The sequence below is a fragment of the Pagrus pagrus genome (assembly GCF_965226575.1).
Source record: "Pagrus pagrus genome assembly, chromosome: 3".
Taxonomy (NCBI): Eukaryota; Metazoa; Chordata; class Actinopteri; order Spariformes; family Sparidae; genus Pagrus; species Pagrus pagrus.
Genome location: NC_140187.1, coordinates 32,520,696 through 32,539,410, shown reverse-complemented (window position 1 = coordinate 32,539,410; position 18,715 = coordinate 32,520,696). Strand labels below are relative to the sequence as shown.

General features: G+C 38.4%; 1 protein-coding gene across 3 annotated transcripts in view; it reads left to right on the top strand.

Annotated features, from left to right (window-relative positions):
* Positions 1 to 18,715, top strand: part of fhit (fragile histidine triad diadenosine triphosphatase) — a 372,469-nt gene that overhangs the window by 75,892 nt on the left and 277,862 nt on the right. Inside the window, exon 4 of one of the 3 annotated variants that reach the window (XM_084347998.1) lies at positions 12,720 to 12,805. The exons of the other annotated variants lie outside the window; for them this stretch is intronic. The gene's annotated coding sequence lies outside the window, so the exon portion shown is untranslated. The remainder of the gene's footprint in view (positions 1 to 12,719; positions 12,806 to 18,715) is intronic. 3 annotated transcript variants of the gene reach the window in all.

Here is an 18,715-nt window from a genome sequence, read left to right as displayed (position 1 = left end):
GCTGGATCATTAATATACATAAACAGTTACCTGTCCATCTCTGCAACACAGATAATAGACGTCTTTGACATAATGTCAACTCTGTTATTCCTTCACCCTCCATTAATAATGCTAGTTTATTTTTAAAAATGTTTAGAGGTTTCAAAATTTAGAGGTGTTTTCAGGAAGTTTAATTCAGTTTTTGTTGTTGTAAATTAGTTGTTAAGCTTTCCCTTGGACAGGGCCACTGTTTCTGTCTTTCTGATTCATACCAGAAAACACCAGTAGGGGGAGGGTCTCAGCTCAGGATGGACTCCATATCCACACACACACACACACACACACACACATACTGTCACACATACACTGTTTCTGTTTCTCTCTCTCAGCATAGAGACTCAAGCACTCTCGGCATGACTAATGATTAGTGATTGCTATACAGCAACATCCCCGGCACTGGCAGCAGTTACTCTGAGAGTTTTGTAAACAAGTCCATTTGGAAAGAAGTCAGAGAAGTTCTTAAAGCTTTGCCAGTCTCATATATCATTCATTCCATCTGGCTGTATCCTTGAGATGTTTGCTTGTGCTGCATCAAGAAGCCTAAAGAAACATCACTGAAGGCGCGGGACACAATACCTGAGCGTTTCAAGGGGAGAATATTTATGCCAAATTTGTCTGCACTATCTCAGTGCAGGAATAAATATCCAGTCTCTCTGAGCTCATACTGAAAATGGACCTAAATGGTAAACACGTTAGCATGCTGCTGTATGACACTGTTTGATTTTATTTTCTCTCTTGTAACAGCTGTGTGACTTATCTGTGTTTAATTTGTATTCCATTTGTAATTTGTAAACTTTTAGTGATATTATTAAATAGTCGTCTACGTCATCGTCTCCATTGTTGTTATCATCATCATTATTATTATTATTATAAAAAATAATAATTCATAATTATTATTATGGTTATTATGATTGTACTTTGTATTAAGGTACACATATCCACCGTAAAGAAATGACTTATGAGCATGCATATTAGTAGCATATTGGCTCTTTATTAGTCATTATAAAGCACTTATTAATGCTTTACTCTGCATAGCCATATTCATACAACTGGAATTGTTTAGCTATAGAATATTTAGGAAATTAGAAGGTTGTTGACTTTCCCCTCAATAACCTCATAATAAAAGCTTACCGATCATGAGCTTATTAAGATTTGCTTAGTGTGAGCCTTTGAAGCTTGTAGTACCACGAGAATAGTTGTTTCTGGGGAATTACAGTATTTTTAAGTGTCAAACTACCAATGAATTAGTTGTGAGCAAGACCTCACTTTAGAATGGGTAGCATACATAACATAGTTAGAAAGATTTGATTGAAGTTATTTGGACCAGAACACTTTTCACTGGTTTTGTGTTCTGTAACATAAGAAAAGACCACATTTTTAATGTAATTAAACGTGAATTCTGGTATTTTAAACCTGGGCCCTTTGTTTTGGTGTTTTGCTAGAAAACGAATTCACGAATAGTTTGACATTTATTTAGTCCACAGATGTTCTACTAGTAAATTAGTCTCATTTGTCTTTGTGTGTACACAGTTTTAGTCGTGAATCTACACTGAGTTTTCAGCATCTGGCCCAGGAGGATGCAAGGTAAATCTAAGGGGCAGAATAGGAACACAGTAAAGAAGAAAACATATATTTCTACAACACAATAATACGTTGACATTATTCTAATGCTTGCACATCTCTTTCTTTTTTTCTAAAAAGTTTAACTAATATACAACTATGTCTGCCTGGGAAAGAAAAATGACTGTTAACTGTTTGTAGACGTATGCCGTCTGTAAATAGACATTGCTTTGTTTAAAAAGTTCACAATCTGAAGAGGTTTGGCGCTATTGCTACAGACTAACCTGATCCACTGATTCATTTAGTTTTATTCTCACTCGTGACACTACCATCACTGCAGTGGCATGGTCAAACTGAATACAAGTTTAGTGAAAGCACAGATTGGCTGGATTTATGACATTTTGACATCCCTCTGACAGATGAAGGAAACAAATGCAGTCAACACGCTTGTTATTTAGTCGATAACCAGTGGCATTAAAGGATAACTACCGTTTTTACAACCTGGACCTTATTTCTAGCATAAAATATGATCATTTACTCACCCAGATAACTTTGGTGTCATTTGAAGTCGTTCGGACGAAATTAGATCCAGTGTAGCGCCGATATATCCATATAATGCGAGTAACGGGGCAGCGACACACAGCCTCTATATAACGCATTATCTGCCACGAAACTAGTTCATTTCACCAATATTTTGTTATGATACACTAGTGCTATTCCCCTCTGAGTCCGGGCTCGTCTGTTATCAACATCCGGGGTCAAACTAGCAGTAGCAGCTACAGGTAAACAAGCCGGCTGTCGCGGGTGCGCGCGCAGCTCAGAGATGACATCATCCAGGTCAGAGGTAGTAGGTCAACCTACAGACCCCGGATGTTGATAACAGACAACCCCGGACTCAGAGGGGAATAGCACTAGTGTATCGTAACAAAATATTGGTGAAATGAACTAGTTTCGTGGCAGATAATGCTCATAGAGGCTGCGCTTCGGTGCCCGGATCACTCGCATTATATGGATATACCGGCGCTACACTGGATCTAATTTCTTCCGAACGACGCCAAATGACACCAAAGTTATCTGGGTGAGTAAATCATCGTATTTTATGCTAGAAATAAGGTCCAGGTTGTAAAAAACGGTAGTTATCCTTTAACTTTGTGTGAAAAACAAAAGTTTAAGGTGAAGCAACGATAATTTCAAAAAGTTCTGACTGTGGTGCTTTTTATCAAAAGATCAGCAGCAGTGTACCGTACTGCATTTATAATTATAACTGGCTGAACACACCTCACGCCTGTGTGAGCACTGGTGGCAGAACATCTTGCTTTTTATTTTAGCGTCCATGTGAATAGTTCAGATCAGACACTCTGCTGGAGTGAGTAGCGCGGCTCACATAAGTGTCAAGCAAGGCTGCTGCGACTCCTCATCTGGAGATCTACGGTCGCCTATTTTCACTACGACACACGTGCGGTTCTCAGCAGATATATACCTGAAAACAACCTGTAGACAGTCACGCTGACATCGAACCAGTGTTTCATTACATTTTTAATTTCTATACCTGTAGAATATGTCACTGACATGAAGATAATATACAGTGCACACAACAGGAGGAGGACTGTTTTTATTTCCTGTCCCTCCCTTCATCTCTTTCTCCCTCCTGCTTTCTCGCTCGTTCAACGGGGGTAAAGGAAAATCACATTGTCATATTTAGTGCTAATTATCAAAGACAAACTCCATGTAAACAGATAGGGCAGGCAGTTGTGGCACTGCAGCAGCAACACAGCCTGTGTGAACACACACACGTGAGTGAGCAGCAGCAGTTCAGCAATACGTCTATCACGTACTACACAAGCAGGCAGTGTGTTCCATGGGTAAAACATTAAGAAACAAAAGCAGTGACTGGCAACAAGTGTGACATTTTTTGAACACATTTTAAGACACGCATACACACATGCACACACACACATACACACACGCACACACACACAGACAGATACTTGAGCTGCCCATACATTTTGGGGGAAACAAGCAGCATATCGTCAGTGAGGATTAGCTCAGGTTTAAAAGTGTAACTAATTACTTTCTGCTCGGCAAGCTGGGGCCACACTCCAGTGTATCAATGAATATCATTAGATTAGAGGCTGAGTTAACTGAGATGTACACTCTCATTACACTATGGCTGATGATGAGAAGCATGCACACATTTACACACACAGGAATTACATACACATAACTGCTGCATGGGAGAGGATGTTTCGCTTTTATGCAAGCTTGAACCTCTTGAAATGTGATTTGGCCTCTGTCCTTCATCATTCCTCCCCTGTGTCCAGTTTCATACTTAATTTCTACATTAATCAACTCACACATTAGAAAAGTAGAGTCCATCTCTCTGTATTTTTTATGTCTTACACGAGAGATACTGAAAGGTATATGTCCATAATTGCTGCTACAATCTTGAACATCTTGAAATGAGGATGTGTTATGAGAAGAAGTGTTCCACTGCCTGCTTTGCTCCATGTTCCTGTCTTACAAGTATCCCAGCATCTATGCATTAATGGGGCTTAAATCCCTCATTCATATCTTTAGTGATTAAAGCTAATGTGATGTGAGATGTGAGTGTCATCAGTTTTTGTTGAATGTTTAATAGATGGAACATTATAATAACCTAACTGAAAAAATAGTAAGGCCTTTTGTGGCTCCAGAAGGAGCTGCATGTAATCTGATCAATTTCCTCCGGGGATCTCATTCGGTGGCTAATTTGCATTGTGGGTAATGTAAATGCAAAGTTTTGAAAAGCTGTCCTATGGTCTAGCATTGCACTCCTATAATTATGTTGGTCTCATCATGGACAGTTTAAAAACAAATCATCAAAATTGATACAGCAGAACCAGAGACATCGCTTTTTATTCCCTAACCCAGTTAACTGAGGGGAAAATGGCCAAGAGCCATTTAACCAAATATTAGAATGACTGTATGTAAATGGACTTGCATTTCTATAGCGCTTACCCAGTCTACTGACCGCTCAAAGCGCTTTACAACACTTGTCACATTCACCCGTTCACCCATATTTTATTTAATCATGTAATCACCATCATCTAATTTCTACCACTCTATCAGAGCTGTGGTATGATATGAATAATAACAATAGACCCTGTCAGATGTCTGATCAGAAAAACACTGGACCTCAAATTCAACAGATTGCTGTGACACATACATTAATGTAATCGCTGAATGTAATAGAAATCCTTTCCCTGAACAGGAGAAGCAATGTTTTTACTGAAGAACTTGACCTAAAATGGTTACGACAACTATTCTATCGATTTGAACACTGGAGTAATATGCATTCAAGATTAAATCTGACAACTGTATTTGTGCAACAGTGTGGGGCAGGGAAAGAAGTAAGAACATATACAGACGATAACAACTGTCTATAGCATTAGTTTTAAGTGAACAGAAAATGTAAAGCAGCCAACAATGTACAACGTTCGATGACACAAGGTGTAATGTTACGTTACCAGCAGAGATGCAGAAATGACTTTAACATGGGGGCAGTGGCGCCATCTTGGATTAAACAGCGGAGGGACAAATATGTTGGTCATTTTTCATGACATCCTGTGCTCCAGCAGAGGTAGGAAGGTTTCAGTGTTTTGTACTGCGAGCAAAATAAAATCATAAAAGAAAACAAAATATTCCGTGATCAATCATCCGATCAATTGACTAATGTCATATTTCACCTTTGCAGAGCTGCAGCTCTGAACTATAGTTGGTCGACCTCTGGTTTAATGCTATTGTAATTTACATCAGCCTGGTTCAGAGTCCTAGCTGACTAACTCAGTTTCAGTGTCAGTTGTTTTGGGAAGTGTGTTAAGTTACGATAGATGGACGGACAGGCGGTTCCTTGCTTTATAAGATGCAGCTTCATCTGGAGCCACAGAAGGCTTTATACTACTGTACCCCCCAAGAGTTAACCTTAAATGGTGCTGTCGTACCTTACCTCTGTGGTTCAGTTCAAACAAACTCAAGTGAGTTTGCCCATGTAGTTTGAACAAAACAAGCAGAAGGTGACTGCTTGAAATGTAAAGTCTTGGTCAGCATTCATTTGGACTTTTCTGTCATACATTTCTGGTGTGAAAGAAAACTGAGCATAATTTTGTTAAGGTAGAAATTTGATTGTAGCATGTTTTCATCCATCTGCTGGAGGTGGAATTTTCAGAAAATAATTTTAGATTACAAATTGCTCATTACCACAAATGTCACCCTCATGTTGGTGAGAGAGTCAAAACTCAGGTCGGTTGGATACATCATCCGGGAAACATGATTGTCTCAAAATTTCAAGGCAATCCATCCAAAAGTTGTGGAGGTGTAACACCATGAACGAAAGTGGTTGACAGACTGATATTGCCATTTCTATTCCATCTTACTGCGATAACATCGGTGAGCACAATTTTATTAGGACAGATAGAAGTGATGGACAAGACTATGAAATTAAGATCCAGCTTGTAATAAATCAGACTTATGCTTAAAACATCGTTCTTCCATAGTGCTAACAGTCTTCATGACCCTTCTAAAAAGTCTTCAAAAGTCTGCTGGTATGATATGTTAATATATGTGTTAAGATATATTTCTGCATATGGTAATTATATATATAATATATTAATATATTATAAACTGTAGTCATTATGTTTGTTCTTCAGGGTATGTCATCATAATTTCTTGGTAGAAAAGTAGGGGTGGAGTGAAAGTGATTAATGTGTACACAGAGATGCAGCACACATCTACAGCCCAAGTAGAAGAAAGCAGCAGAGTGGGAGTTGGATTGGAAGGACTGAAGGGGAAAGAAGATTTCAATTACAAAACCAATAAAAGTAGCTGTGTGAAGTGGTGTGGAGGAGAGGAATTACATCTCCGTAGTGCTGAATGGCCCATAGCTTTTTCTGCCTGTGCTATCATTGTCTCCTCCTCCCACTGCTCTCCTGCTTTTAATTGCCATAAACTCATGCATATTCACAACAGGTGTCAAGTCCTTTGCTGGTGATAGATTGAGGTATATGGCCAATTTGCATAGAAATGATGCATTTGTTTTGGTAGGTGCAACAACCAGCTTGTGCTGCCCTTCTTCTCTTCAGGACCACTTGTCTGGCAACATAACACACATGTTCAGTGTGGGAGGGATGATATAAGCAGTCAACACATCTTTGTAAATCTCAGGTTTCATCTGTTTTAGTAACAGTAAAGTAAAAAAAAATATACATAAAGTTACCGTTCACCTTATTAGCTAATTCTCCAAAAGCTAAAAAAGTTTTCTATTTAATTTGAAGATAATACACATTTTTCATGACAAATGTTACTATTATTTTAACAGTTTGAGTGAAAAGTTGAATCTTTGAATAACGTCCATGAATTTCAGAATATCTTAGTATTTCCAACTTTTGACAGCATGCACTCGAGCTGGCATGGACTCCAAATGTTTGTACAGAACCTGGTGACTCATGTTATCCCTGCATGATTTGACAGTGTTCCACAAAGCATCTTGTGACACCATGGAATGCCTGCTGTTCTCAGTCCTCAACTGTAAATGCTCAATGGGGTTGAGGTCAGGTGAAATAATGTAATAATAATAATAATAATTTGTGATGTATTGCCAAAATCAGTGTTTAATATGGAGGGGATTCACTCCAGACACGGCCCTGTCACATGTCTATGCCTTTTATGTATAGATGTGACCAGTGGCAGCTAGTCAATAGAGGGCGCCAAGACAGAATGACGAAGAATCACATAGACATTCATTAAGTTGGACCATGGACCTAGTAATTATACCTGGACACAGCTATGGAGGCAAAGTCCCATTCATTTCTATGAAAGCTGCTCAGTGGCGCATGAAGCAAAATGACTCGACTGTCTTCCACATAGCTTCCACATGATGGAGCCCATGGAGCGTGCGCACTAGAGGCATCCACCAACAAAGCCGGCTAGCTGCTGGTTTAGCGCCTGGCTAACTGGCATGGGGATAAAATCATTTAATCGTGCAGGTCTTCTAGACTTTGCCAATTTTATTGGATCGATCAAATTCCATTCCAGATAGTGAAAAGAGTCATTTCGCAGGGGTTTTGACGCTCCAAAAAATGTATCCACTGGTTTTCAGACGCTTCTTTCACCATGTTAGCCAATGCAAAAAAGTCTTTTTGGGCCCAAGTGCATCACGTGACGATGTAATCACAGAGTTTGGCCACTACAAATCTGTCTTCAAAGAGTGAGACTTTAAGACATGTATGAAACAATTTTTAAATGAGTAGTGTAAAAATTATTTTGTAAGTGAATAAAAATGTATAATATGCAAAAACATGTAATTACAAAAGTTCATATTTTGTCCAAAGTCAGGTGTCCATTGACCCTTGTTATAAGTTATACATGCCCATACAAAAGATAGGAGCTTGTTTGGAGCAACAGTGCACATCACATCTCTTTTTAAGTTTATTTCAGTGCTCATCAACCTCATGCCATAAGAATAAATATAATAGAAAACATGCCGCTAGTGGTTGCTGTAATTTAAACCGATTGGGAATTTTGAATTTGCAAACCAAAGTTTCGAACATACTAAAAAAACATACTATATTAGTCAACTAAACAGCATGTTGGTAAGGAGTTCTGGGGAGACGTCCCACTCTGTCTCTCTCTACAACATTACTGTAAAGATGCCGTTCAGGTACAGAAATTTGGCACGATGGATTAAATGTGAATCGGTACTCAGTAGTACCGACATAATTCAGTTGGTACTCTTAAAAGTACCGGTACCAAACCCTAATTGTAAAGCTGGCCACCAACTAACTCATATGCATGAAGAATGATTTTCTTGAAACATTTTTCATTTGCATGTACTGTATGTGTGCTGCCTGGATTGCTTAAAATAAGGTCACCTTCAGGGTTGCTGTCACAACTGATGGACAACATAATGAATGAAAATGGTGTGAATCATATGAAATGACGCTCACAGTCACAAGATCTCAACTAAACAGAACACCTCAACACCCAGTCTGAACTGGCTGTAAGAGCACTCTCCATCACCATCATCAAAAGACCAAAATAAGGAATATCTTTGAGAAGACAGACATGCGTACATGCTTCTGACAGCTTGTCTTCACTTGTCCCAGCTGTGTCCCCATCAATAGTTGCCATGGCCTCCCTGTACAGATAGGAAAATGTTCAATATCTCGCTTGAAGAGTCCAAATGTGTGTTTGCATGTGTTCAGCTGTGTGTATAATCCTCCCACGTGTTCAGGGAGAGCACATTTAGGTTCATAATATGTTTGATGACAGATCCATAAATAAGCAATCAGCAGCCTCGGGTTGTTTTGTGTCTTAGCTAGATATGGTGTGCAGCGACCTGCAGTGACTTTACAGCTCCAACAACATTTAGGAATTCTGGGTAATCAATATGTTTGATGTCTCCAGTTGAAATATGTATGACTGATATCAATATCAAAGCCGAGTATGCGTGTCATGTTCATTCTCATCCTCTCAACTCCTTTGAAATGTGTTAATTGGTTTCAGTTTGTTAACCACATATTGCTTTGAACGTCATTTCGCACTAGCAATTTACTGATTTGCTTTAGACGAAAAATAAAAAAATAAAAGCATGATGCTCAATATCAAAACCCTCATTTGGTTTATCAGGTGGAATATTGGGCCTTGTGATGGATCTTATTTGATTATATTTGCGTCTGCTCAGCACCAACATGTACAACAGTTTAATTAAAGTGGGGGGAAGCCTGCACACGAATGTAATTGAAGAGTAAATTGAATTATTGTATTTGTTCAGTCGTGTTGCCCTGTGGGTGTTCTCTGGATTTCATTTTACCCAGTCAAAACTCCTGAGAAACTAGCTCCTAGACATGATGCTAATACACACACACACACACACACACACACACACACACACATAAACAATGTTAATTTCGTTGCATCAGTGACATCCATTTATGAAGCCCCCTAGGCATATAAAATTAAAGGCTTTCACTTATTCATTTGATGCACTGCAGTTTAATAAGTTTACTTTCAGCAGCTGTGGTGGAAAAAAAACATTGAAAGAAAGAAATCTAAATTAATTGGCAATTTTGTATGAAAATATAAGCAGATACCGAGATATCTGATGTGCTTTGGCCCTTCTGTATTTCTCTGTGGTTTGTTAACACACACATATTCTTTGAGAGTCATTCACTTTTAACCACTCTATCGAGCCCAGTGACTCAGGGGCAGAGCTGCTTAGCCTCCTGCAAATTAACATCATAGCTTTAAAATTTAGCATCGCCTGATCTTTTCAGTTTAGTGGGCTATTTAACAAGACTAAAGATGTAAATGGACACAGCAGCAGTTGAGTTGATTTGAATGCTTATTAAGGCCAAACACTGACTAGATGACGGCTGTGAAGACCAGTTTTCAGAATCCGCATTATGGAGCCTGGTTGCCCTGGTTTCCTTTATTTGATTGCTGTCCAATTCTCCTGACCCGGTTTAAAGCTTTTTTAAATATACAGCAATGGATGTTTTTGGTATATTTTGTCACTCTGGCCGAGCGAAAACAAAAAAATTACACCTGGTAGAGGGCGATTCTACCCCTCAGCAAAATATTTTAATATATACCAATATGCTTTCATTATATTTTGGCAAAAGCCTAGCTGTTTTATGGATAATGTTCTCTTGCAACTTCTAATCTACCCTTAAATTCCCACAATCCAAAACAGACATAGAGGCATACAGCAGGGTGGATAGTACACACATAGCACATTATAATATAATTGGGCATATGTGGTCATGTTCACACATGTGGAATCAGTGCAGCCCACAAAAATGTTTGTGCAGACCATTAGGTAGATGGCAAAATTATGTCAAAAAGTGTAATTTAAGCCTTTACCTTGGTCGAGTGCTATAGACATAATTTCAAGACAAAAAATGTTGATCATTCTTTAGTTTTCAGGATGGTGCATGCAAGAAAACAAATGAAATACTATATACTGCCAATAAATATTTTGCATGTATCTTCAGTGTGAACATTTTGAGTGGGCTGTTAACAACTGTTAACAATTATTATGTTGCAAGCAAAACATATCATATGACATTACATTTCATACAGAACATCTGCAACTGCAAATTATTTGTAAATGAACAGAAGCTTTCAGTGTTGGGTGAGAAACGTTGGATGCAAATATGAGCGTTTAGAAGAATACTCCAGAGGGAAGCCTACATTTAAGACGCATGTTCCGAATTAAAATAAAGTGTAATAAAGTACAAAACCAACAAACACATTTCTGTACTGCAGACACACTATTCTTTTTACGAGGAAAAACATTATGGGCGGAAAGAGCAATTAATTGACAGTCAGCTCTGGAGTTATAGCAGTTTCCTGTTTGATGGTGCCACACCTGATTGCGCCATGTTGCCATGGCCATGCCCTTCAACGACACCTCACAATGTTCACAATACTAAGCATTTCCTCAACATGTTTGAGGCATATCTGGCCATCCGTCGTGGAGGAGTACAGCACCCCTTAAAAAATGTCATTTCCTGTTGCACGTAGGGGGCGCTGTCTAAGTGCAATACACACGTGTACTTAATTTTGTACATGTAGGTGAAAGTTGCCCAAGGGGCTGTGTTTTAGAGAGTGCTAGCTTGCCATTTTGCGCTGCTCATCACCATAAACCATAAGATACTTGAATTTCCACCACTTTTGAATTTTGTTCAAAGTTACATGAGCTTTTGAGCATGTTTAGGCCCTCAAAAAAAGCGAGCAGTGTTGGGCAGGTTAACCTTACAATGTAATGTATTACATATTACAAGTTACTATCATTTGAAAGTAGTATGTTTCTTTATAATGTTATTTTCTGTGCAGAGTAATGCGTTATGCTACTTTTGCTTTACTTTCAACAAACTAACAGAAGTACAACTAGGCATTATAAAATGAAGAGGGAAAAGCTGCTATAGCTGAGAATTTTTCTGTTGTCTATTAACTATAAAACATTCTAATATCATTCAAAAGCGAAAAATCTTATTTTCTGCATTCAGCTGGGTTTTGGAAAACGTGAAGATGCCTCTCACTGCAATAAATACGCTTCACTTATGAAAACTAAACTGAAAAAGGTCGATACCCTTTCATGTTGGAGGCAGCAGCTGAAGAAAAAAACATACCCTACAACACAGGAGGCTGTGAGAACAGAAAATATGTCTCCTCCTTCACAGGACAATATTCACAACCTGGATTCATTTGATGAAAACCTTTTTGGATCTTTTGATCAGTTGACCCTTACAGACTAAAGGAATACAAATGATCATGAATGAACACAGATAAGGACTCCATGGCTGCTTCAAAGGGAGTCAGCATTTCTCTTTTGTTTACCATGCCAGCAAATCTGACTGAATTATTCTTCTGTTCTTATGGTTTCTGTTAAATTAACTGAACGACTGAATTGTAGAGAGTCTGAGCGATCCAACCATATATAGCAAGTCCATACTGACAAAAGTAGAAAGAGCTCAAATAGGTTGACCAGGATGAAAAACATCTATAAACACTTTTGAGTGGTAACGCCTTACTAGACTGGACGTTACCCCAACCCCGGAAACAAGTAAATAACATTGATAGTTTTAAGTTATTTCAAGCAAAATAGTGATTTGGCAAGCTGTTGTTTGCCATTCATGTTTTGTGCTTTTATATTTCTTTGTTTTTGTTTCTTTTTTTCTTTTTATTTGTTGCTGTTTCATCTGTAAATATCTTTGTAAGTGGTTAAAGCCCACTATAGGAAATGCAAATAACCATAACGATCGAATCTCAAAGACTGCCATCCCCAGTTCTAACCCCTTGATACATTATTATGGTCTAAAAACAACCCATTGCAACTGCACTGCAAAAAAGAAAAAAAAACCTGATGTCATCAAAAAATTTGAAAGGTGCTACTAGTTCTACTACTACTTTTACATGAAAATGTACATATTCAGTTTTATTAAATGTGCTATACAAATAAATATTATACTAGTGATATAGTATCACAAATAAGTAAACAGAAAATAGATGTAATTAGTAGGGTTTGATTTGATTTGATTTTAAGGTCACGATTCGATTCTTTTTTTGTTTTTTTCTTTTAGCACCTTTGATTTAGAAGATCAAGATCGTGACCCATTTTGATCGATATCCAACTAACCATCGTGATCGTGACACCCCCAGTAATTAGGTAAGCCAAAAAAAAAAAAGAAGCTAAACAGAGAAGATATTAAAAAATAAAATAGGCACAAAAGAAACCAAATGAAATGATTGAAATGATTGGAAAGGTTATTAAAGTGAGATGTCAGCAAAGATTTTAAAAACTTCCACATTCAGACATTTTGACACACAGCTGGAGGGCCAGAGCTCGCAGTACTCTGTCTCCTTTAGATTTCATTTTGGGGGTGGAAGTAATGACAGATATATACAGTCAGTAGCATGTCAATTTGACTTCTGAAGAAAAAAATACTGTGGATTTACTCAGTATGTGGTCTTTGTGTCAATTTTTAACATTATGCATTTTTTCAAGAAAATAGAATGGTGTGCAGTTTTGTTTTTGGCATCACAGAGCTCTCTATAGTTTTGTTGCAGTCTGTTCAATTTGAGAGCAAGAGAGTGTTACCCTTCAGTCCTGTAATTTCCTACAGTCCCATGATGCATTTGGGTGGATAGCAGGGAGACACTGTGGATAGATGGAGGGTCTATTACAGGGCAGACAGCGATAAGACAGGCATGGATTGGAACTGAGAGTGGGTGGTTCACCTGAAATGTTAAACACATTTCACATGTGGTTTTGAAGAAAATACTGCAAATACGTCATTTTGTTAAGCTGACAGTACAGTGGCTCAGTGTTTAGCCCTGTCACCTCACATCAAAAAGTTCTCATTTTGGTTTTGATTCCACACTCACTGTTAGGAAATGCTGACTGAAGCTTGAGGCTGTCAGTACACATTAAAGTCACCTGTGCAGTACCTGACCATACTCAGCTAACTGACTGCTGCTGAAATGTATTTCTCATTTTAGCAGGTTCCAAATAACCATTTACATAAGAACTGCAGTTCTTGTCCCGAGCCAGTCTAACTATGGACCGTGTCTGTCTGGTTGTTATTGCAGGTTGTTTTACTAGTCATACGTTTGAGAGAGTGTGCAATGTATATGTTGAGGTCTGATCTAGAAAGGTGTTTATAAGTATTTTTGGACATTAAAACGACACTACCTCACCCACCTAATGTGAAAAGACGTAGGCAGCAGGATCATTTTGGGCCATAGCTTAACATCATTTAATTGTAGACTTATACATTGCAATTCCTTTCATGGAGCAACATTATTTGACTATTTTTCCTTATCATAGCACCTTTAAAATCATGTTGATGGTAAAGTGACATGTAACAGGGTCAGTGGTTTCTGTCTCAGCCACTCTGCCCCCCATGGCTTGTTTCTGCACTATGTAGCAGGTAGCATCATGCTTTATGACAGTACATAACACAGCGCCAAACCAGAAGTTAGCCAGCTCGGTCGGTGATCCAGGTATTTTCATAGCCGGGAAGTTGAGCTTTTTTGGCTTCAAACACCACTGAGCAGCTTTCATGGGAATGAATGGGTCTCCACCTCCAACACTGTGTCCAGCAATAAAACATCCTTGAATAGACCGCATCCCAAATTCCTTCCTTATGTACGCGCCACCACAGGATGTTGATAACGCGTCATCACTTCACAGGGCAGAATTTGAAATACATTTAAAGAATTTAAAATACTATTACACAAACACAGCCCCATAAGCACAAGACATGATACAAAAACTTGGTAACATTAGTGCCAAACACTGAATATTTGAGCCAGCTCATACACCAACAGTCTACAATCCATATAGAATACAATCTGAGGAATTTCTCTATTGGTTACTTTTATCCTCCTATTGCATATTTTAGAAAAACATCATCAATGAAAGCTCCATTCTCATTACCTATCAAATCTAAATCAGGAACATGAACAGCAGTGCTTGTGTGTGTCATCATGGAAAAATGTGGTACTAGAGACACTTATTGTAGTGGGAACAACCACAGAAGGGGTTTGAGTTCTTAGGTAGTTATATATCGGATTGTGGACAAATTTTTGCTCACACAATAGCGTCAAAATAAAGATAAGATTCAGCGAAGATCCTGCTCTCTGAGCGTTCACAAGGGACCACTTGACCACCTCTTTATGAACAAACACTCACAAACACTAAAACAGTGATTACTGTTGGAATAAAGAGCTATTTAACATTTACTTTGATAAAATATTACTTAAAGCAGATTGAACACGTATTTAGTGGAGCTGAAAATCAAGGCTGAATACATGATGGGCATGGCCTACCCATGAGTACTGAATACTCAATTACTACTCTAGTAATGGATACTAAGTCGTAGGAATGTCAACGGTTGAATGCTAATGGGTTAACATCTGAGAACATTTTTGACTGTTGTGCTTGTGGGTCTATAGGTTAATTTGCACACACACTGCTGTTGATTTTATTAGAGCAGCATAAAATCCAGTGTGGGAAAATTTCCTCCAGAAAGGCAACAAAGTCAAATGTAAGTTAAAGTGAGTGGTGCTACTCTTCACTTTGGTCGTAGTACAAGCACTATGCCATACTACATTAATAACAAACACCCTGCTGCCATGTCTGAGGATGGCTCGCAGCCAAAGATCATGTTGCTTCCAGCCAGGGGAAGAAAGTGTGATGTGCTCGTCCCAGGAGATACGCTCCCCATCAGTGTGGTAGAGGGCGAGGAACTAATGTGACTAAACACATATTCCTGACACACAATCTAAAACAGGACATACACATATTTGATACAGTGTAGAATATGTAGAATCATGTCTTGTCTGCTAGAACTGATGCAGCATGTCAAGAAAAAGCATCTCGAAAGAAAAACAACTAAATACTTATATTTATCCTTATTGAATGTCAGGCAGTGTTTGTATTGTCTAGTATGATAATATTTTTCATGCCTTGGTTTTATTTTCCCATGTTCCCATGACATTCTCAGTCTGCAATCTTTTGTGATGTTGTGCACATTTTGTTTGTTTGCCTATTCTTTTCTTGAAATATAGCAGGCGAGTTTATGTAAATTCTGCAGTTGGATTTGTTTGCATAGGTTCAACCTATTTGAAAACATCGGCTTTAAAAGTTGCTCTTTTGTCAGTGGGAAAAAGTTTGATGGGTAGATCTCACATCACACTCAGAAATTCAATCAAGATTAGTGTAAGCCTCCTATAAGCTTCAGTAATTAGTGCTCCTCCAAGCAAGGCAAGCTTACCATTCAGCTAAATAAGGGCTGCTGCACCGAGCTTAGAGTAATTGCCTTACTCTATAAATCTTAATTTCTCTTACTCTTCATCCATTGCATCCAACTGAATAAGGAATTAACATCCATATATTGTCACTGTTATTCTTTTTACATAGCTTAAATCTCGGTATCATGCTGCATGAAGAGGAAATGATACTGTGTTATTATAGCGTTGGTGTTGTAGATGTGGGAAGAGAAGGCATGGTGTGTTCTCACCTCCCTATCTGCCCTTGGTGTTGTTTGTTGCAGATGTGCAAACAATGCATATTAATTTGAATTATATGATTATGTGTTTGTATGCTGTCACACATAATTAACACTATAACAACACAATGTGAGCCAAAAATCTAATTGGAGTGATTGTTTACTCTTTGCATGGTGCCAACATGTGGCTCTGAAACAGTGTTTCAGAGGGGTTGCCATCTATGGATTAGTTTGTACATATGCAGTTATTCAATGACACAAACATAATGGCAAGAATTAAATCATAATGGTTAAAGGATTTGATAATTTTCCTTTCCTCTGGTGCAGATCCAAATCCTGTGTTTGTATGAGGGCTGTAGTTGGATTATCTCTTTTTTTTTATCACAATGAAATGGGATTAAATATGTTCACTGGCATTTTCTAAAAACATACTAAATGTGTATTGTCCCATCGATGTCCCCGAGAGGCTGCAGCCTAACACTGCAAAATACAGCCCTGGATTTGACATACAATGTACAGCACAGAGGGATAAAAGTAGATCCTGAGAATGGTACAACAGAAAATGTTGTGAAATCTACTGGGTCTCGGTAACATGTACTCCTTACTGCCATGAAAACATAACTGTCAGATCGTTAGACAGCCCCCTTTAATTCAATCAAGCCTACTCCAATCCGTAATCCAATCAAATGAAACCAATTTAAATCTGCAAGAGCAGGATTTTTGTCTGGATCCGAATCATCTTGTGCTCATCAATATATACCAGCCACCTGAAAACACATTTTTTTTCTTATCGGGATCCATGCATTATTCCCTGAGAAATTAAAGAACATTTCCAAAAAGGCCCTCTGTCACTATGTTAAAGAAAGTAAGAAAAAATTCTAGGATCAATCCCTTTATCCAGATCCTCACCAAATGTTAATGGGATCTATTGTGGACTGAGACCCATCCTCCATCCAAGTTTCATGAAAATCAATTCAGTATTTTATGTGTAATTTTGCCGACAAACCAACCAACCAACAAATGGACTAGAGCAGAGTATAACCTCCTTGGCACAGGTAATAAAACATTTGCTTGATTGACGCCCCTAGAGGGAAGGTCAATTTCATGCAAATCCAATCTTGTCATTACATGTTATTGAAGTAAACCCAGGAGTTATTGCCTCTTGGAGCTGCTAGTTGTTTTCTTGGGTGAAAAGCAATTACACCTTACATGCACGGTATCTGATTTTTGCCACTAGGGGTGCCTCAGTCAAAACAAAAAACTTAGTAGTAGTGTTGGATCATGGGAGTTGTTCTCTTCATTGTTAAGTGACCACCCTCACCAATGACAATCAATCTATGTCACTCAGGCAGAAATGATCATGGACGAGGGAACACTTAAGGTTTTACTCACGTTATGTTTAGTCATGTTCGCTAAGTTCATTCCTCACTCGATGACTTCCTCCGGTGATAGGCTTCTACTTGAAACACACCATTACCTTCAACAAACATTATGGATTTCTGGAAAATCTGTTGGAAATGTTTATGATAATGTAAGCATATAAGACATGTTACATATTATATATTTAAATGAGTTTTGGCAACAAAAGATTGTATGTGATAACTACTTCATTAAAGCAGCTGTAAGTGTTATTTTCTTATTAACATAAGTGTTAAATAGCTCTATATTCCAACAGTGATGACTATGTCTCTCCTCCTCCTGCTCATGCAGTAAAAGAGAAAAGGCATTTGCTGGTATCCCTGCCCACTTTATCCAATCAGGACAGAGAACTCAAGAAAGAGGTGGTCCTGTCTGCTTGTGAACGGCAGAGCGCAGGATCGTCCTGTTCTGGTACCTACAGCGGCAATGGCAGAACAGGGACAGTTACCAATTCCAGCACTCCTGGTGACGGCTTAATCCCCTTTCACACATGCACTGTAACTCTTGGACTTTACCCTGTTGGCTCGCTAGTCCTAAATCCGGGTTAGCCACGTGTGTGAATAGAGCAGACTATTGTCCAGAGTGAATTCACAGTCAGTGAGTGTGTGTAGATGTGTAATCTTCCACTTTGGTGCTGCCTGTTGTGTGCTGCATGTATGAACAAGCACATATAGAGAATATCCTGATCTGATTCTCTGGATATTGTCCAGAGTTCTTATGTGAAAGGGGCTTCATATAACCAAAAATAAATGCTTGAAGAAAAGACAGAGGCAAAGACAGCTGCCTCAAAAGAAAGAAAGGAGTCTTGCAAGTGTAGTGAGACAAAGAGGAGGGAGGGGTTAACTGCAAAAGGCAGGAAGTTAGCTAAAACGACATCAGCTTTAATTTAGTAACTAGAAACCAAATTTGTAGCCTTGGGACACTGTATGCTGCTGCTGCTGCTGATATCCTTCATTTACAACTACAAATTCCTCGTAGAAATTTGTGTTTTATTGTAACATAATGCTACCCACATGATGAGTGTGTCATGAACAATTACAATGAATGTATCTGCACAGTTGCAAATATTCATGCTCATCAGATCTGAAAACATCTACTGATAATCGGTTTCATATGTTTTTCTTAAAATATCTACTTGTTGCAGA